The sequence below is a fragment of the Pongo pygmaeus genome, chromosome 12, assembly GCF_028885625.2.
Source record: "Pongo pygmaeus isolate AG05252 chromosome 12, NHGRI_mPonPyg2-v2.0_pri, whole genome shotgun sequence".
NCBI lineage: Eukaryota > Metazoa > Chordata > Mammalia > Primates > Hominidae > Pongo > Pongo pygmaeus.
The window spans coordinates 113825156-113846226 of record NC_072385.2 but is presented as its reverse complement, the minus strand read 5'-3'; the positions used below and the strand labels follow the sequence as shown (position 1 = coordinate 113846226).

At 50.0% G+C, this 21071-nt stretch overlaps 1 long non-coding RNA gene across 1 annotated transcript in view; it reads left to right on the top strand.

Annotated features, from left to right (window-relative positions):
* The window catches only part of LOC134737814 (uncharacterized), a 66034-nt gene extending 48050 nt beyond the window's left edge, over window positions 1-17984 (top strand). The window contains exons 3-5 of the long non-coding RNA XR_010123134.1: window positions 13574-13753; window positions 14515-14690; window positions 17926-17984. This is a non-coding gene — a long non-coding RNA (uncharacterized LOC134737814). The remainder of the gene's footprint in view (window positions 1-13573; window positions 13754-14514; window positions 14691-17925) is intronic.
* Window positions 17985-21071: the final 3087 nt, after the last annotated feature.

Here is a 21071-nt window from a genome sequence, read left to right as displayed (position 1 = left end):
CCCCTGCTCTTTACCCTACTGGGCTCCCCTGGCACTCGTGTGGCTCATTGGGATTTGAGGAATCACTCATTTTGCATAGTCGACAGTGGTCTTCAATGCCTCACCCTGCAGAGAAATCTCTAGTGATGGAGATCTCAGACCAATGGAAGAGCCACCAATGGGTACATCTTAGGGCAGGAGACTTTGGGGCATTTTCACAGCCATCCTCATCTCGTGACAGTGTTGGTTGAGGTGTATGGGAAGGAGGTGATCGGTAGTGATACCCTGGTAAATTGGGTTTTGGGGTCCAACTGGTGTGGTCCTGAGACAGCCACTAACCAGCTGTGTGACCTTGGGAAGCTCTCTTTGTTCTTTCTCAACTTAAGTTTCTTCATCAGTAAAACTGGACTAATAGAACCTACCTTGCCAGTTGTGATGACATTTAGAGATATGCAAGGCCCTGAGGCACTGGCCAAGGACTCAAGAGACCTGAGGCCTTAACCCCAGCTATTTCACGTCCTGATTATGTGTGACTAGGACAAGTCCCTTTCATCAAGACACTGCCTTCAGTGTGTGTCTGTACTCTGTCTAGTTACATATCATCTCTGTTCTCCTATCGCCCTTGCCCCAGCCATCATCATCTGTTGTCTTAATTGCTACAGGAACTTGTAACTCATCTCCTGGCTTCTGCCCTAGCCCTCCAGCCCTGACTACTCTCCGTGTAGTGACCAAAATTAACTCTAAGTCAGATCATGGGATGTCTCTGCTTAAAACCCTCTAATGTATCTCAGCTCACTCAGAACAAAATTCAAGTTCTTACAGTGAGTAGCCTTATAGGCCCTACACAATCTGTCTTGTCCCCTCTCTGACTTCACTTTCTACTCCCACCCCTGCCCTGCATGCCCCACAATGCCAGCCACACTGGTTCCCTTCTGTTTCTTCAACATGCCAGGCATCCTCTGACCTCACGACCTTTGCACTTATTGTTCTTCTGCCTGGAACCTCTCTCCGAAATGTTACATGACTTCCTTCCTCATTTCCTTCAGACCTTTGCTCAAAAGTCACCTTTCAGAGAGACTTTCCCTGGACTCCTTATCTAAAACAACATTCCATCCATCAGTTACTGGCATCTTACTTTGCTTGATTTTACTTGCCACGTCGTAGGTGCTCAAGGCTTATTGACTTGGGTTGCATTGGGCTACCTGGGCTATAACTTCTCCATCTTTAAAATAAGAGAGTTGGACTGAAATTTGTAGAGCCCTGCTAGCTCTAAAGTTCCATAATGCTGCTTATGTCTCTGTGCTGGAAAGTGACTTATAAACGAAAACAAAATAGTGTCTGTAATTGTGTTTGTCTGCCTACATTTAATGAATTACTTAACACAATTAGTAAGGTTCCTGTTACTGTCTCCTGATTCAGCTGAACATCACAGGAGCATGAAACCTCAATGCAGATTCTTCAGATGAACAAAGAAACAGAAACTGAATGCCAAAGATAGCCTTTGTTTTAAAAAAATTTAGATTCTAGATCTGTACCCAGACCTGTGGCTCATATGCCCATATTCTGAATTCAACAGTTCTCAAAGTGGTCTGGTGCCCCTTAGGGTACCAAGAACTCCTTCAGGAGGTCCTAAAGTCAAAAGAGGCCACACGTTGGTTCACCTCTTCCTGGACTCTGACAGCAGCCCCCAACTCCTTTCCTTGATTCCTGTCCCTTTGCCTCCATTGGGACAGCCAGAAGGCTCTTTAAAAAATGCTGCCTGACCTCTCTGTGCTCCGCCTTAAAGCATGCCAAGTACTTCCCAAGGCTTTCTTGGCATTTCCATGGACACACACTCAGGGCATGGCAGAAAGAAAGGTGTTCCTTGTCAAACTAAATAACAGAGAGGAAGATTCTAAAAGAAAATGATGTTTATTTGGGAATAGACATTGCCATGGGCATATGAACATAGTTTACTGTGATACTCATATTCCCATTGCAATGCCCATTCCTCAATAAACATGATTTTCTTTTATGGATTCTTCCTATTTGTTATTTAGTTTGACATAATGGTGTCAGAAGTGGGATTACATAATTGTTTTGAGACCATTGTCCTTAGCTACAAGGATTAGCAACAAGGATGGTGAGCTGAGTGTGGTGGCTCACATCAATAATCCCAGCATTTTGGGAGGCCAGGGTGGGAGGATTACTTGAGCCCAGGGGTTCAAGACCAGCCTGGGGAACATAATAAGACCTCATCTCTACAACAAATTTTTAAAAATTAGTCTGATATGATGGTCCCAGCCACTCAGGAGGCTAAGACAAGAGGACTGTTTGAGCCCGGGAGTTCAAGGCTGCAGTGAGCTATGATCACACCACTACACTCTACCTGGCCAGTAGAGCAAGACCTTGTCTAAAAAAACAAAAAAAGAAGAAGAAGAAGAAGAAGAAGAAGGTGAGGGGGATGGTACCAGTCTGAGGTTCAACAGGCAGTTGATGGGCAGATTTTCATACAGAAGTATTTTTTTTTTTTGTAAAGTTGTTTTGGCCTTTATGCAAGATTGTGAAGTTGGTGAGTCTTTTGTGATAGTTCTTGTTATAAGGTATTTGTGCATGACAACCCTCCCTTCATGGGCTTCCCCAGCTCTATTTGTCTGAGTTTTTAACACAAGTAACTCCATCCTGATTCTGACAACTTCCACATTTCCCCCTTTTGATCAAGATCTTTCTCCAAAAGCACTGCTGATCAATATTCCTGTAGTTAGATTTTGATTGTCCCTCCGTGCTGGGACCTGTCCCAGTTTGGCTTGGTCTGGTCCCACCAAGACCAGTTGTGATTAGCAACTAGGAGTCAGTGTCAAAACCCTTTTAGCCACATTGGAGCAATTAAGTTCTGGAAGGAGTGACTCTCAGGCTAAGTCTACCTAGAATCTATTGTTAATTTCAGTTTTATCTGTTCTGTAGGCATTTGTTATCATCTCAAAATATATGCCAGCATTATTTGTTAGGAGTTGTACTTCTGCAAAAATTTAACAAGTAACAAATAAAAATTTAAAAGGAAAATATCAAGTAAAATAAGTCTCAATTGGCATAGTAGTTTTGAGTCATGAACTAGACCCAAAGGCAACCAATGAATAAATGAAATGATCATGGGGAATTAGATGAGACTTGTAACCATGTGGCCTGCTTTTCTTTTAAACTTTGTGTACATGAGTCTCAACTTTCCCAGAGGAATTTATCCAAGTACAGCATGTAGTATTAGCAATAGTACAGACATTTATTTAATCAACGAAGAATATAGAGCAATTTTATCATCTGGTATCCCATGACTGGGCTGAATTAAAACAGAGTGAGCAACAGTTGTATTAGGGATGTTGCCAAGGTCACCCACTAGGTGGACTAGAGGATCTCTTAGGTCAGGTTCTGTCAAGTTACAAGCAGAAGCTACTGATTATGAAATTTCAGTTATAGCATGATCCTGCCAAGTGAAAAACAGAGGCATCAAAGGGTAAGCGTCTCATTAGGATATGGAGCCTGGTTCCAACATCTTGGGAAAAGCTGTCTACAGCTGAATGCTGGGCCACCCACCTCTCAGTGTGAGCCTTGGGGGCACTGGGCGCCTCTCTCTGGGAAGAGACAGAACCCTTGGGATGAGGGTGTTCCCCAGGACCTAGGTGGGGATGTGCAGTCTGCAGAACCAAGGACATTCAGGATGGAAAGAGGCACTCACATTTTGTTGATAGTTGCTGAAACACAGGGGTCTCTATTTTTTTTTTTTTTGAGATGGAGTCTGGATCTGTCACCCAGGCTGGAGTGCAGTGGCGCAATCTCGGCTCATTGCAAACTCCACCTCCCGGGTTCAAGTGATTCTTTTACCTCACTCTCCCAAGTAGCTGGGATTACAGGGGCGCCACCATACCCAGCTAATTTTTGTATTTTTAGTAGAGATGGGGTTTTACCATGTTGGCCAGGCTGGTCTTGAACTCCTCACCTCAGGTGATCTGCCCACCTCGGCCTCCCAAAGTGCTGGGATTATAGGCCTCAGCCACTACACCTGGCCATATTTTGAAAGAGTGAGAATTGCCACTGGCATCGCCACACCTTCACCCCAGTGGCCCCTCTATATCATGTTGGGCCCTAAAAGCTGTAAGGAGTCTGTTCTGCCACCTAGCAGGTGTATGACCCATGGCTGCACCCTTTTGGGCCCTTCTTGCTTCATGTGAACAAAGTGGAGATGCCAGATATCTACTGAGAGGATGCAATGGAAGGTGAAGGGTGTGTGCAAAGCAATGTTGACACGCAGTTGTCCTGCTCCACTCCTGGGGCCTCTGGACCAACAGCCAGGATTCCACTGACCTGCCCTTGCCAGAATTCTTATTAGGACCCCAACCTTGCAAGCGCAATGTCTTGCCCGTCTGTCCAGTCCTCAGAGCACTGGGAGCCAGGCATATCGGGGCAGGATGGGTATGGATGATATGCTGATTCTCTGAGCTCTAACAAAGTTGGGGGACGCACAAAGAACCTCCTCCTGAAGCTCTTCCAGGGCCCTATTGTCCTGGAACATCTATCTCTATGCTCAAAGCACCTTGCTTTGTTGCGGGGAGTGGGTCAAGGAATGGATGCCCAGCCATTCCCTGAGCATGCATGCTCCCCGCCACTTGCAAATTTGCAAGGACAAGAACTTCCTTTTGTTGTGATGTGTGTGTGCATGAGGTTTAACAGGGAGTGTGTGCTCTCAGTTAACATGGCTTGAAACCAATTTCAAGGTAATTGAGAGGCTTCCCGTTTTCTGTTTACGTTTCACTTTGCTAACTGCCCATTACAATTTCACTTTGCTAACTGCCAAAGGAAGAGGTCACCTAGAGCCAAAGCCTTGGGGAACCTGAGTGTCTGCAGCTCGGCCAGAGTAGCTATCGCTGAGCTTAGCCTGGGCAGACTCCAGGGATCCTGGGGGAGCTTGGACACCCCCTCCATGACTTGTCTCAGCCCCCACCCTCACACTTCACAGCTGGGACTCGTACTGCCCAAGCCTCCTTCCCTCCTCCACTCACATGCCTTCTGCCATTTGTTTCCTGATGCTCTTCTCCCCACCCATCCCCACGCCCCAACCCCAGCCCCAGCCCCCTGGACGGAGGCCCACAGGCTCTCCATCAGCCAGTCCCAAGGGGATCCAGCCATGTTCCATAAACTGCCCACTCCTCATTGCTCTCAGGGGATCCAGGGCTGGCTTTGCCCGGGTCTCTTCATACCTGCCAGCATTTTTTGGAGCCGGAGCATTGCTAAGTATTAGCTGTCCCTCCACCCTTTGTCACTGCAAGCATCCTCCTTAACTCCTTCCCTGATATGCCCCGTAGCTATTGCTCCTTCCCGTCCACTGTACTCACATATCGCACTGGGATAGATTTGGCCAGCCTCTGTTTCTCACCATCCTATTCGTATCCTGTTTCTGGGTATTTCCTTAGCCGCCTCAACCAGACTGAGCTCACGGAAGGCATGGATGTGGCTGAGCCTACCCTAGCAGTCCCCACTGAGTGCACGGCCACACACTGAACACACAGGTAGGGGTACTGAGAAAATGCTTCCAGGGGTAATCTAAAGACACTTGCCATTAGTTGGGGCAACGGCATGGGTAGAGAATGTGAGACTAAAGAAACAAAGGACATGTCCTGGTGTGTCCAGAATTGGTTCCTTTCCGTGGGTCCCTAGTCTCACTGACTTCAAGAATGAAGCTATAGACCCTCATGGTGAGTGTTACCGTTTACTTAAAAATGATATGGCCCAAATTTGTTCCTTCTGATGGTCAGACGTGGCCACAATTTCTTCCTTCTTGTGGGTTCATGGTCTCACTGGCTTCAGGAGTGAAGCTACAAACTTTCACAGTGAGTGTTACAGCTCATAAAGACAGCAAGGACCCAAAAAGTAAACAGCAGCAAGAGTTCTCCCAAACAGCAAAAGAACAAACTTCCCACAGCACAAAAATACACCAAAGCAGATTGCTGTTACAAGCGCGGGTAGCCTGCTTTTATTCCCTTATCTGGCCCCACCCACATCCTGCTGATTGGACCATTTTACAGAGAGCTGATTGGTCCATTTTACAGAGAGCTGATTGGTCCATTTTACAGAGAGCTGATTGGTCCGTTTTGACAGAGTGCTGATTGGTGTGTTTAAAAACCTTTAGCTAGACACAGAGTGCTGATTGGTGCGTTTACAATCCTTTAGCTAGACACAAAAGTTCTCCAAGTTCCCACCTGATTAACTAGACACAGAGCGCTAATTGGTGCGTTTACAAACCTTTAGCTAGACAGAAAAGTTCTCAAAGTCCCCACCTGTCCCAGAAGTCCAGCCGGCTTCACCTCTCACTGGGACTCGCTGCTGGACTTTGCGGCATCAAACCCCGGCACTCCGGCAGCCAACAGGGAGCTCGTCCCAGACAATCGAGGAAGAAGGGAAGCGAGAAAGAGAGGGAGACCTGCTATTGTGGCCAACGATCCCGCGAAGAGGCAACGGCGGGTCCATGCACGGGATTCAGCCTCCCATCAAGCCCAGCCAGCGCTCACCTGGAACCCGCGCCGGCCCGCGAGCACCGCGCTCAGCCCCGGCTCCCGCCCGCGCCTCTCCCTCCACACCTCCCCGCCAGCAAAGAGAGCCGTCTCCGGCCTCGGCCAGCCCCAAAGAGGGGCCCCCACAGCGCAGCCGCGGGCTGAAGGGCTCCTTGAGTGCTGCCAGAGCGGAGGCCGAGGCCAAGGCCGAGGAAGCGCCAAGAGTCAGGGCTGCTAGCACGTTGTCACCTCTCACTGGGAAGGACATTGAGTTTACCCTGAAGTTACTGTGACAATAAACATCAGGAAGGAAGAGAAACAGATCAGCGTAAAAATAATGAACTATGGGCCGGTTGCGGTGGCTCACGCTTGTAATCCCAGCACTTTGGGAGGCCGAGGCTGGCAGATCACGAGGTCAGGAGATGGAGACCATCCTGGCTAACACAGCGAAACCCCATCTGTACTAAAAATACAAAAAATTAGCCGAGCATGGTGGTACATGCCTATAGTCCCAGCTATTCCAGAGGCTGAGGCAGGAAAATCGCTTGAACGCAGGAAGCAGAGGTTGCAGTGAGCCGAGATCGCGCCACTGCACTCTGGCCTGGGAGACAGTGCGAGACTCTGTCTCAAAAAAAAAAAAAAAAGAAGAACTAAATAGAGTCCCTGATGATAGGTCACCATCACCAGCTACAGTGACACATTCCCCGTCTGGAGGGGTTGAAACCCATGGAGCAAACAGGGTCCTGAGCAGCCAAGACGGATGTCACAAGCTCCATGCATGAAAGCTTATGCACTTTACCCTGAGCTGAACCCCTCCATTCTCTGTACTCAGGAATCCCTGCTTTTATGAACATTTCTAACAAATGCAGGCATCTGGTTTGTAAATACACAAAAAAGATTGGAAGCAACAAATCAGTCTCATTAAACTGCTTTAGGCCAACATTCTGACAGTGCTGAGAGGTGACAGGTGATAGTCTTAGTGAGGGATGAGACTGTTCATCTTTTGAGGGGTAGCCTGAGGCCTCCAGAAGCCCAGCAGCCTGGGGCCATCCAGTGCAGGGCAGAGTCAAACCCAACAAGGCAGTGTCCTCTAAGCCCCTGCTCATTCTGTAGCTCAGTATGGGAATGGATGTTCACAGTGATTAAGGCTGAATCATGAAGAAAAGCTAAGTGATATTCAAGACTCTCTGTTTAAGAAGATAAGGGCCAGATGCAGTGCCTCATGCCTAAAATCCCACACTTTGGGAGGCTGAGGCAGGGGATTGCTTGAGCCCAGGGGGTTTGAGACTAGCCTGGGCAACATAGCAACATCCCGTCTCTCAAAAAAATTAGCCAGGTGTAGTGGCACGTGCCTGTAGTCCCAGCTATTTGGGAGTCTGAGGCAGGAGGATCTCTTGAGCCTGGGAGGTCAAGGCTGCAGTGAGTGGTGATTGTGCCACTACACTCCAGCTTGGGCGACCGAGCAAAACCTCATCAAAAAAAAAAAAAAAAAAAGAAGAAGAGGAAGAGGGCCGGGCGCGGTGGCTCACGCCTGTAATCGTAGCACTTTGGGAGACTGAGGCGGGCTCATCACAAGGTCAGGAGATCGAGACCATCCTGGCTAACACGGTGAAACCCCATCTCTACTAAAAATACAAAAAAAAAAATTAGCCAGGCATGGCGGCGTGCGCCTGTAGTCCCAGCTACTCGGGAGGCTGAGGCAGGAGAATGGTGTGAACCCGGGAGGTGGAGGTTGCAGTGAGTCGAGATCGTGCCACTGCACTCCAGCCTGGGCGACACAGCGAGACTGCATTTCAAAAAAAAAAAAAAAAAAAGAAGAAGAAGAAGAAGATAAGGAAGTGTCTTATTCATTTTAAGTAAATTTTCCTCCAAAACTTATTGGTAGCTTCCATTTCTGGCTTTCCAGGCACTTTGTTTACATGCTCTCATCTGGGAGGTTGCACAAGTTATTGCCATTTCAGAGATGAGGGCAGGTGACTCAGCAAGGGTCCCATGGCTAGTGAGTAAAAGGGCAGGTCTCAGTATCAAGAGTTCTGCAACCAGCTCCACTTCCCCTCGCTGCCTCTGTCCAAGTAACTCAGGCCTCTGAATGCTCCAGATGCATGCTACTGTCCTGATGTTACAAAATGTCCCCTTCCTCAGATGTCTCCTTTTCTCTGGTCTGTAACCCCCATAGCAGCCTGGGGCTGCTGGGTGTGACTTTCATCCCTGCCATATCTCTCCCATTAGCACACATCAGCGCTAGGGATCTTACTTACCATTGATAGCACTTTGGTTCCAGCACCAGATTGCTCCAGATCGCTTCTTCAGGAAGAGATGGCCGAGCGTTACTCCATCACACCCAGAACCCAGAGTTAAACATTTACCAGGATGCAGTATGTCACAGCGGGCTCTAGGACCAAACTTCCTGGGTTCAAATTCCAGCTCTGCTACTTACTGTATAGCCTTGGGAAGGTCACTTAACCTGTCTGTGCCTTGATTTCCCTATCTATAAAATGCATATAGTAGTAATATCTAATTCACAAGGTTGTCATAACCATCCAAAAAAGTTAACATGTGCAAAGTGCTTAAAACAGTGCCTGGCGCTTAGTAGACATTTGACAATTATAAGTTATTATTGCTAATACAAAGCAGTTTATATGTATCATCTTCATAAGCTCATAAGCTGTATCAAATCCCTCCCCTTTTTTTAAGAATAATACTGTTTGTAAAAAATCTCTAATTATCATAGCATCCTAGAAGATCAGTGTGAGTTTTCCCATTTTGTAGCTGAGACTCCTGAAGCACAGAGAAGCAAAGTGACTCATCTCAGTAAAGAGTGCCAGAAACTGGCAGAATCAGGAATCGTACCTGGGTCTACCTGGTGTTTGTGTCATAAGCTTTCCGTAATAATTTGCATCATAACCGCCTTTCTTAGTAAAAATGTTAAAGAGATTAACTTCCTTAAGAAAGTGAGTAGGAGAGTGTTCTGACAGCTTCTGACAACTGGAAGTCCCACTTTTTTTTTTTTTTTTTTTTTTTTGAGACAGAGTCTCACTCTGTCACCCAGGCTGGAGTGCAGTGGCGCAATCTCGGCTCACTGCAAGTTCTGCCTCCTGGGTTCAAGCAATTCTCCTGCCTCAGCCTCTGGAGTAGCTGGGGACTACAGGTGTAAGGCACCATGCCCAGCTAATTTTTGTATTTTTAATAGAGACGGGTTTTCGCCATATTGGTCAGGCTGGTCACTCCTGACCTCGTGATCCGCCTGCCTCAGCCTCCCAAAGTGCTAGGATTACAGGCGTGAGCCACTGCGCCCGGCCTGGAAGTCCCACTTTCAAATCTCACTTTAAGAGATTGAATCATTTGATAGTTGAAAGTTTCAGAACCTGAGAAGGCAAGTTTGGAAGGAAGGATTGAACTTCCATTTTTCAATAAGAGATGTCTGAGAGGCAAGTGTTGTCCATTATCACTGTTCATGGGTATTCTGGTGATCTATTGCTATGTAACTAATCACCCCAAATCACAGTGGCTTAAAACAACTATAATCATTTTATTACTTCTCACAGCTCTGGGGGCTGGCAGGCCTCAGCCGAGTGCTTCTCATGCAGGGTCTTTCATGCAGTTGCAGTCTGGGGTTGGAGGCATATGGACAGTCTCCTCGTTCACATGTCTGGTGGCTGGTGCTGATTCTCCTAATGGAGAATCATCAGCCAGGACAGCTGCCCGTGGCCTCTCTGTGTGGCCTGGGCTTCCTCACAGCATGGTGGCTGGATTCCAAGAGCAAGGGTTGCAAGATCACAGGGTAGAAGTGCATGGCATTTTTCTGACCTAGCTGTGGAAGTCCCATAGTGTCTCTTTTGCAATGACTTTTACTCATCAAGGTAGTCATAAAGTTTCTTCCACTAAGGTACAAGGAGAGGTGACATAGACCTCTCCTGGACTCAATGGGAGGAGTGTCAGGGAGAGCAAGTGAGATGAGATATACTTTGAAAGTACAATCTGCCACATGGACAGGCTCTCCTGGGAGAACTTGCCATTTGGAGGAAAAAGGTGACGAATAGCGAATGTAGGTTCTAACAAGGACCCCTCCCTGTAGTCACGTCTGATGGTAGTTCCTTCAGGGAACTGGTCACAAGAGACATGGTTGGCAACAAGATTTACTGCTCTGCCAAAGCTGTCATTGAAATAAATAGGATTAGGTCTGCAGTGACTTCATTATCCGGACTGTTCTAATAACATGTAATTTGCCGCCATGCTGTGACCAGCAAAGCTGCCAGGGCATGCAGTGGGAATGCCTGGTCACCTGAGAAGGGGTTCCATCCCCTGGAAATCTTACAGGTCTTTGACCTTGTCCACAAGCAGACAGATCTTACTTCCTCCTCCCACTGGCTTCTTTTATGCAAACAAAAACTGGAAGCAATTTTGCTTTTGAAGCTCCTGAGTCAGCCGAAGCCCTAGGAAATGTCCTGGTTCTTCCCCCAGCCTGTCTCCCTGAGGTCCCCGTCCCAAGCCTGAGAGCTCTGGAAATCCAGTTAAAACAATTGAGAGTTTTCCTGCCAGACAGCACAAGTGTGCTGGGGCCCGGCTCCCAGGGGGCCTAGGCCCAGCCTCGAGGCAGGCTGATGCTCTGTGCTAGACTCAATACAGTGCTGGCCCAGCCCAGCAGGCCCTGCTAAAGGGTGGCTCTGAAGATGTGGAGCCCGGACCCTGGGATGGTGGGAAGCCCTCCTGTGTAGCTGGTCCTGTCCATCTCTCCCTGGCTCCCCGAGCAAGCCAGCTGCTAGCTTCTTCTGCTTCTGTCACCTCCAGCTCCTGTCCTGCTGCAGAAAGCACAGCCTCCTCAACCTGGTATCCAAGACCCTCCCATGCAGGCCAACCTGATGCCATTCTGGGCCTGCCTTGCCTGTGCATTCAGGGGCAGGGCTGGCCTTCCACAAAAGCCACAGAGCAGAGCCCCCCTGCACCATGTCTGTGACGCTCACACTCTCAGGCATGCATTCTTCTCACTGGGGCTGTGGAGTGAGGCTACAAGTGAGCAGAGGGCTCAAGGAGGGGGCAGGGCTTAGGCCCTTGAGTCGGGGGCTACTGTGGCTGCCCTCGGATGTGAGTTCACTTCCTCTGGGCTGCCTCTCCTGACCCTACGGAAGCTCATCCCACTGTGGGCCCTTCTGATCCACAGAGCGTTCCTCTACCTAGTGAATCATCCGTGTGAACTCTCAGTACAGAGCAGTAATGAAATCCAGACATTTCCCCAACTCCTGGGCAGGTGACTCTACCCAGAATATCCAGAACTACAGAAATGCTAACAACTGCCACCATTTATGGAGGATTTACTATATGGCAAGTACAATACCAAAAGCTTTATTCTCAGTTTTGTTTCGTTTTGTTTTTTTTGAGACGGAGTTTCACTCTTGTCCCCCAGGCTGGAGTGTAATGGTGCGATCTCAGTTCACTGCAACCTCTGCCTCCTGGGTTCAAGCAATTCTCCTGTCTCAGCCTCCCAGTTAGCTGGGATTACAGGTACGCACCACCACGCCTGGCTAATTTTTGTATTTTTAGTAGAGATGGGGTTTCACCATGTTGGTCAGGCTAGTCTCGAACTCCTGACCTCGAACACCCGCCTCAGCCTTCCAAAGTGCTAGGATTACTGGCGTGAGCCACCGCACCCAGCCGGTATTCTCAGATTTTAATCCTTATAAGAACCCATTCTACGGATGAGAAAACTGAGGCTCAGAGAAGTTAAATAAATGTTCCATTGTGTCACAACAGTACATTTTGCAGCCACCATATGAATTCAAATCTGTCTCTTTGCAAACTACAGACTAGAAGCTATGAAGTTTTTCTGATATATTCTGGGCATGGCAGACAGCCCCTGAGTCCATGAAGTCACCTAACCTGGAAGCCTCTCATTTCATCCTCGATCCCCTTTATGGGGGAGAACCAGAACTGTGGGGCTGGGCCGAGGGAGAGGACAGGGAGAGCAGCAAGCAGACAGGCTTTGGCTGGCTGGGAAGAGGATCTCCCCACCGTGGAGGCCCAGCTGAAGCTGAGTGTTTCCCTGATGGCCATCTAGAGTGGACAGGAGTCAGGCCTGAAACATTAAAGGGTCAAAGATGAAATGGGATTTCCAAAGATGACTCCACCAGGCTAGGGGTGCACCAAATGAGGGGTGCTGCTGCCCTGTACTGCCCAAGAGATCTGAGACATCTCTTCACCCCCAGCCCCTGCCAGAAGTACCTTTCTTTATATAGCAAAAAGTGCATAGACTTTAGGGTCAAGTCCCTGATCTATCACTTACTAGCTGTGTGACCTCAGGAAAGTCACTTAACCTCTCTGAGCCTCAGTTTCTTCCTCTGTCAGTGGTGATAATACCCATCTGTCAAGGTGGTATATTGTCACCGTGTTGTGGTTGTTGTGAGGACGGGGGATCTTGGGTATAAAGCACTAAGTGCCCAGAAGGCGCAATGACGCTGGCGCCACCGTCCTGACTCCCTCGAAGGGCAGGACCCCATAATTGTGTCGAACAGACCCAGGTCAGAGAGTGCAGAAGCTGCTCTGTGAGGACCCTGCACGGTCAGCTGGATTTCCCAGTGAGGCATGGATGGGGCTTGCTAATAGGGCCCCAGGCTGCTGGCAGACACTGCCAGTGGACGATGGCCACCATGGGGCTAGGGGTGCTCTGATGAGGTTCAGTGAGGAAGAGACCTTTATCTGCCTGGAAGAGGGGCTTCAAAGGAGCAGGAAACATGGGTCCAGGGGAAGGGAGGGAGGTAGGGAAGTCCTATTCCAGCAGCACACAGCTCAGGGGTGGGACTTAGCCCAGCAGTCTCTAAGGAGAACACCAGAGCAGCTGGCTGTGGGCACAGGGAGACAAGAGAAAGAGCTGGGAAGCCCAGGCTGAACCTCGGGCACGGCCAGTGTCCGGCAGGGTTGGGCCAGGGGCACAGACAGCCCTAGGGCTCAGGACTCTGGGAACCAGAGTGGGGACGAGAACTACCAATCAGGGAATGCCCGCAAGATGCAGAGGGTTTTGGCATCTCCTCAGGTAACTCTCACAACAACTCCATTAAAGCAGGTACTGTGATCCCGTTTTACAGAGTTTTCCAGAGCAGGAAATCAGGCTGGAGAGAATACCTGGCTTGGCCCCAGGACTCATTGAACCCAGGACTGTCTACCACTTTCCATTGCACCAAGCAGAGAAGAAGAGTGAGTGGGCTGGCTGGAGCAAGGTCTTGTTTTTCTGGAACCCAACCCAAGAGACCTTTGTGTGAGAACTGGTGAGAGTGCCCTGCCCTCTCCCAGGGCCCTGATGGGGCGGGAGTGCCGGGCAGGAAAGGCAGGTTTCCTGCAGCCTCAGGCTCCAGATCAGCCAGGCCAGACTGAGTCTTTCTGGCACAGCAGGCTCGTTCTCAGAGCAGCAGCTTCAATGGCCCCCTAGGCAGGAGCGCCCACCCCCATGACCCTTGGTTTCCCACACTCAGAGTCATTGATGGGTCAACACATAGAAGCCACCTTCTCCCAAAGATGTGGTGGAAAGAATGATGGGATTGTCGGATGCAGGTTCTGACGCCCTCCTCCAAGGGGCTTCCTCCACTCACCATCATCCTTCTCCAGAGGGGGAAGGTTGTTCTGAGGAGGGGAGGCAGTGGCACAGGTCGGGAGCTCCTGCATGTCTGCTTATGAGAATAAGGGGTTCCCGAGAGCCCCCTCAACCATCAAAAGACAGAAGTCTGGAAGCCCATGGAGTGAGGGAGAACACAGGAGAAGTGGCCACTGTGGGGCTGCTGAGATTCTTCCAGAAGTGTCCGTCAGAGGCTGCGCTGGTGTCTGGTCCTCAGTAGCCCCCTCCACCCCAGCTCCCCAATGCGGACTGGCAGGGCTAAAGGCCACGTTCCCACACTGCTCCTGGAGGTCGGCCAGGCCCCACCAGTGCCTTTCACAGCCCAGCCTAGAGTGCCTCAGGGTTTGGTCTGAGGGGAATCAGGCAGGTTCAGTTACCTGCTGTGGCTCACACAGTCAATGCCTCTTTATTTCCTAGGAAGCCTCACACTTACGGCAATGGCCAGGGACAGACCTGCAGTCCCTTTCCGACCAGACAACCCACCGTGGGCTCCTGGTGAAAACAGAGAGGTGTCCCCACCACCCACACTGATGAGCTTGCTCTCAAGACCTTCAGGCCATAATCCCAACTGGGAGTGGGGATGGGCCAAAGAGGTATGACCTAACCAGGGACTGGACCTGGCTATTCATTCACAAATACAAGCATGTCTGAGTGTCTACCACCTTCTGGGTGCACGGTTGGCCCAGGGTATGGTAACCATTGAACATGGCCTAGAACCGACGTGAGCGAACGAGCTGTGGGCCCCACGGTCTGCACAGTAAGGGAGAGGGGGTCCTTGACAGCTCTGGCAGTATGTGGTTTTTGGCCATCATTTTCTGGCCTCTGCTGGAGGTTCGACTAGGGTAGGCCTGAATGTTGGGGCTACTTAGGAAAAGAGACCCCAAATAGCCCAAGCCACCTGGCTGTCATGGGGTCAGTGACAACATAGTTGTCAATCCACTCACAGGCCACTGTGGTCAGGGAGGAGAGGTCACAGTGTCTGGATTAAACCCACATTTGTAGAAGGTGACACTCTAGGGCCCCTGCTTTATGACACTTAAGCAATTGCTTGGCTGGAAGAACCCAACAGCCTAAGATGAAACCTCCAGACCGCAGCCCTGCCCCAGGGATCCCTCACTTGGCGTGGCCAGAATAAGGAAGGACTTGCCCTCAGGTCCCCCATCCTGCCATTGCCATGGAGCCGGGGACTTTAGAGTTTCAGCACTTTAGAAGCATCTGATAAAGCCTTCCAACCGGAAAGCCAGGCAAGGCCTCAATCAGTGGGGCAAGGACCACCGGTCAAGGCCATCCTGCTAGGTGGGACCAGGCAGGGCCAATGCACAGCATAGCTTCTGTGGCCCCCATGAGAATCTCGGGTGTCCTGGAGACTGGACCTCTGGCCTCCAGGCTGCCCTCTGCACCCACCCTGCCTGCCACTGTTCTCATCCCTCCAGAGGAGGCTTCTGGGGACCTCCGCTCCTCTGCACACAAGCAGAGGGACGAGAGTGAGGAACAGGAATGGCCACAGGTTTCTCAGGCATGGGAGAGGCAAAGGCCCCCAAAAGGAGGGCTGAGGCTGTCAGGGTGGGGCCAAGGCTGGGTGTGCCCTGCCTGAGGGACCTGCTGTGAGCCAGAGCAGAACCTGATCATCAAAAGCCTGAGAGATAAGCCACAGGCAGATAAGAAGCTGCATTAAGCTGCAAACCTAACAGCCTCGTGACTCACTTCACTCAGTTTCCTCCTGCACCACATAGGCAGAGAAGCCCGGGTGACTGCTGGGGGCTCTTCAGCTGGGGGTGAGAGGTCCTCACAGAGTGACCTTGTTAGAAAGCATGTGGCCGTAGGTGGGGAGTGTCCAGGACACTGAGGCAGCTGGGTAGCAGTGCCAGGGCTGACCCTTGCCTGCTGTGTGACCTGGGCAAGTTCCTCCAGCTAATCCATAAAATGGGTCCATGATGCCCATCCTCCTCCCAGTCTCAGGGGAAAATCAGGTAGGGCCAAAGGAAGTAGATCCAGTGGGTGAACAGCAGGCTGCTGTGTACGTGTGTGTGTGCATGCATATACACACATGCACACATACACAATACATATGCATACCCATGCATGCACACACATACACACATGTATACATACATACACACAGACACACATGCATACGCATACATGCACACACAAACATACATACACGTATACATATATACACATGCATACACATACATGCATGCACACACATACATGCATGTATACATACATACACACAGACACACATGCATACACATACATGCACACACAAATATACATACATGTATACATATATGCACACATGCATACACATACATGCACACACAAATATACATACATGTATACATATATACACACATGCATACACATACATGCACACACAAATATACATACATGTATACATATATACACATGCATACACATACATGCATGCACATACAAATATACATACACGTATACATATATACACATGCATACACATACATGCATGCACACACATACATACATGTATACATACATACACACAGACACACATGCATACACATACATGCATGCACACACAAATATACATACATGTATACATATATACACACATGCATACACATACATGCATGCACACACAAATATACATACATGTATACATATATACACATGCATACACATACATGCATGCACACACATATGCATACACACATACATACACACATGAATGCACACATACACATACATACATAGACACACGTGCATGCACACACATATACGTGCATATGTGCATACATACACATACACACGTGCATGCATGCACATATACATACACAGACACATGCATACACACACATATACATGCATACCCACATACACACACACACATACACATGTGCATGCAGGCACATATACATACATACATAGACACACATGCATGCAAACACAGACACAGACACACCGGAGGAACTCTCATCCTATTGTTGGTATATTATTTGGGCCCAGCAGTCAATTGTTGTATAACATGCACAGTCACTATCAAGATAATGTTTCCATAGCCACTGTTATTTACTGAATCGTGTCCCCCCAAAATTGTACGTTATAGCCCTAACCTCCTCGTACCTCAGAATGTGACTGTATTTGGAGATGGGGTCTTTAGAGAGGTGGTGAAGTTCAAATGAGCCTATTAGGCTGAGGCCCTAATCCAGTGGAACTGGTGGTCTTATAAGAAAGGGAAAGGCCACAGGAGGGCACAGCGAGGAGGCGGCTGTGGCCATCTGGAGGCAAAGGAGAGAGGCCTCAGAAGGGACCAAACCCGAAACACCTTGATCTTGGACTTCTAGCCTTCAAACTGTGAGAAAATAAACTTTGTTCAAGCTGCCCAGCCTGCGGTACTTCATTATGGCGAGGGCTGACGCAGTCACTCAGGGGAGTCCAGTTCAGCCCCCAGGTCTCCCCACTTGTCTTGGCTTCTCCTCAAGGCATCCCCACAGGCAAGCCTTCCTTGGACCCTTGCTCTGCTGGGCAGGGTCGTGCTCCTCTCCCAGCCCTAACTTTTGAAGTGGGGTCACCCTCATCGTCTCCAGCCCTCTCATTTCCCTGGCACTGCAGCCTCACTCTGCTCTGCAGCCCGCAGTGGCTGCCTTCTCCTGCCCAGCAGGGCTGGGGCCAGCGTGGGCTCCCCTCATTGGTGTCACTTCTGGGCCCTCTGTCACTTGACCTCGGTCTTCCTCCCGGCTCATGACCAGATGGAGAACAACTTCAGCAGGGCTTGGCAAGTGCTCCCGAGGCTGGCTTCTCAGATTGCTTTTAGAAATCTGACTGGGGTTTCCATTCCTTGTCCAGCTGACCAGGCACTGAGGAGGAGCCTGGAGGTGGAGGTCAGGAGCAGCTGGAAAAGCAGGGGGAGCCCAGAGATGGAGGTCAGGAGCAGCTGGAGGAGCAGGGGGAGCCCAGAGGTGGAGGTCAGGAGCAGCTGGAAGAGCAGGAGGAAGGCGGGGTGGCTCATCTCTCCTCGGGCCTAGACCTGGGCCACATCCCTTCGGCCCAATCCCAGAACCGGGAGCCCTGCTGGAAGCAGCTGTCCCTGCTCAGCGTGGCCGCTGACTGGCTGACCTCCTGGCCCAGCAGTCCCCGAGGTGGCCTTTCCACTGGGGGGCAAGGAGCTCAGCCCAAGGTCCAGAGCCTCATCACTGTGGTGGGAACGAGCAATGGGCCACGGGGCTACTCATGCCTCTGAGGGGTCCCTGCCGGGCTGGAGAGGAAGCGGGTGTTTTCGCCTATAGGTGGGTGCTTGTTCAAGGTGTGCATTCATCTGTTTATTCGATAGGAAAGTATGAAGCAGCTTTCTGTGCCAGGCACCATGCTGGCTTTGCCCCGGGATGGGTGAGGAAGCTGTGGAAAGAGCCAGTTGTTCGTGCAGGCACGGATGACTAACGTGAGAGATGAAGAAGCCCTTTCTCTGGAGGCAAATGGGTGCCAGATGATGTGGGAGAGAGACACACATACACCCCAATAAAACTCCATCTGAGCAGCTCTTTGTGCCTGCACTGGGTCCCAGGACAGCCTGTTTGTCTTCCAAGTACGTTTGGGACGAGGCCCAGCCACACGCTGTGTTATCTTTGTGTTCCTGGGTCCACCGTGTGGTTCCTCTACCTCATGCTGGGGTGGGAGGGATGTGAAGAGAGCTGAGCAAGCAAGAACTGAGAATCCCATGCAATTATTCCACATGCAGGTATCCCACCCCAGGTAGCTCCTCTGCCACTGAAAGGGTTTCTTGAGTGCTGAACACACCAGGAGCCAGCAGGGGTGGCACAGACGTCTCTGTGGGTGAGTCCAAGATCAGCAAAGACCGGCAGATGTGTTGATGCTCCCAGCCCAGAAACAGGGACACCCTGGCCCAAGGCCTGAGTCCCATATTTCCACAGGACAGACTCATCCTCTTGATCAGGCCCAAGTTCTGGGTTACCCAGGAACCACTTGAGTTAACTGTCCACCTCCTCTGTGCCCACACCCATGTGTGGACAGAAACACACCGCACCGGCTTTCTCACTTCATGGCACCCTCCCTAATATCCCTGGGATTTTCTCTCTGCCTTCTTCTCTCTCCTTTAATGACTTTGTGCTCTGGATCCCACCCTTTGCCTTGGAAAGGTCATTCCCTTGAAATTACCTCATTATCTTCCTATATCATTCATTTCCCTGTCTCTATAGGGCCTTTCCCATCAGCATAAACCCATGCTCTAGGAGCGCCCATCTCCTGAAAACAAAAATCAAAACAAAAACACAGTGGAGGCCCGGTGCAGTGGCTCATGCCTGTAATCCCAACACTTTGGGAGGCCGAAGTGGGTGGATCACTTGAGGTCAGAAGTTCAAGACCAGCCTGGCTGACGTGGTGAAACCCCGTCTCTACTAAAAATACAAAATTAGCCGAGCGTGGTGACACATGCCTGTAATCCCAGCTACTCGGGAGGCTGAGGCAGGAGAATTGCTTGAACCTGGGAGGCAGAGGTTGCAATGAGCCAAGATCGTGCCATTGCCCTCCAGCCTGGGCGACAAGAGCGAAACTCCGTCTCAAAACACACACACACGCACACACACACACACACACACCGGAAATCTTCCCTCTGAGGCCCCTTTTCCTCAGCAGCTGCTGTTTCATTCTCTGCTCTCCTCCACAGTGTGATAGCTTCCTATGCACTCCACACTCGCCACGCTCACAAACTCACTCCCACTCTCCATGCTCACCCCATTGGCTCCCCTTGCCTCCAATCCACTAAAACTGCCCAAGTCCCCAGTGCTTTGAGAGGTTGAGGCAGGAAGATTGCTTGAGCTCAGGAGTTCAAGACCAGCCTGGGCAACATAGCAAGACCCCATCTGTACAAAAAGTTTTAAGAAAATTAGCCAGGCATGGTGGCACACACCTGCAGTACCAGCTACTTGGGAGGCTGAGGTGGGAGGAGCACTTAATCCCAGGAGTTTGAGGCTGCAGTGAGCTATGGTTACTCCAGCCTGGGTGACAGCACAAGATCCTGTCAGAGAGGGAGGGAGGGAGGGAGGGAGGGAGGGAGGGAAGGAAGGAAGGAAGGAAGGAAGGAAGGAAGGAAGGAAGGAAGGAAGGAAAGAAAGAAAGAAGGAAGGAAGGAAAGAAAGAAGGAAGGAGAAAAGGAAAAGGAAAAGAAAGCCGGCCGGGCATGGTGGCTCACGCCTGTAATCCCAAGCACTTTGGGAGGCCAAGGCAGGCGATCATGAAGTCAGGAGTTAGAGACCAGCTTGGCCAATATGGTGAAACCTCGTCTTTACTAAAAATACAAAAATTAGCTGGTCGTGGTGGCACGTGCCTGTAGTCCCAGCTACTTTGGAGACTGAGGCAGAAGAATCGCTTGAACCCGGGCAGTGGAGGTTACAGTGAGCCGAGATAGTGCCACTCTACTCCAGCCTGGGCGACAGAGCGAGACTCTGTCTCAAAAAGAAAAAAAAAAAAAAAGAAAAAGAAAAAAAAGAAAGGGAAGGGAGGGGAAAGGAAAGGGATAGGGAAGGGAAAGGGGAAGAGGAAGAGGAGGGGGAAGGAAAGGAAAACACTGCTCCTGTCAAGGTCTCCAATAACGTTGATGTTGTTGAAGCCAGTGGTCACTTCTCTGTCAATGCACCGGATCCATCAGCAGCATTTGAATGGTTGGCTGTGTCTCTTCATTGAAATGATCTCTTGGTTTCAGAGAAAACAACCTCCTTACTTTTCTTGTCTCTCTTTGCCCATCTCAAGCTCCTCTGTTGGTTTCCATCAACCTCTATATGTTCTTGTGTGTATCCAGCTTGGTCACGGGACTTCTATTATTTTCTAGACAGTCTTGAACTAGATGAGCTCATGGAGGCTTTGAAAAGCATTCACATGCTCAGGCCTCCTGCACTTGCATCTTCAGCTCTGACCTTTCCACTGAGCTACAGGCTCACACGTACGTGTCATCTCCATCTGGATATCTACCAGGTATTTCA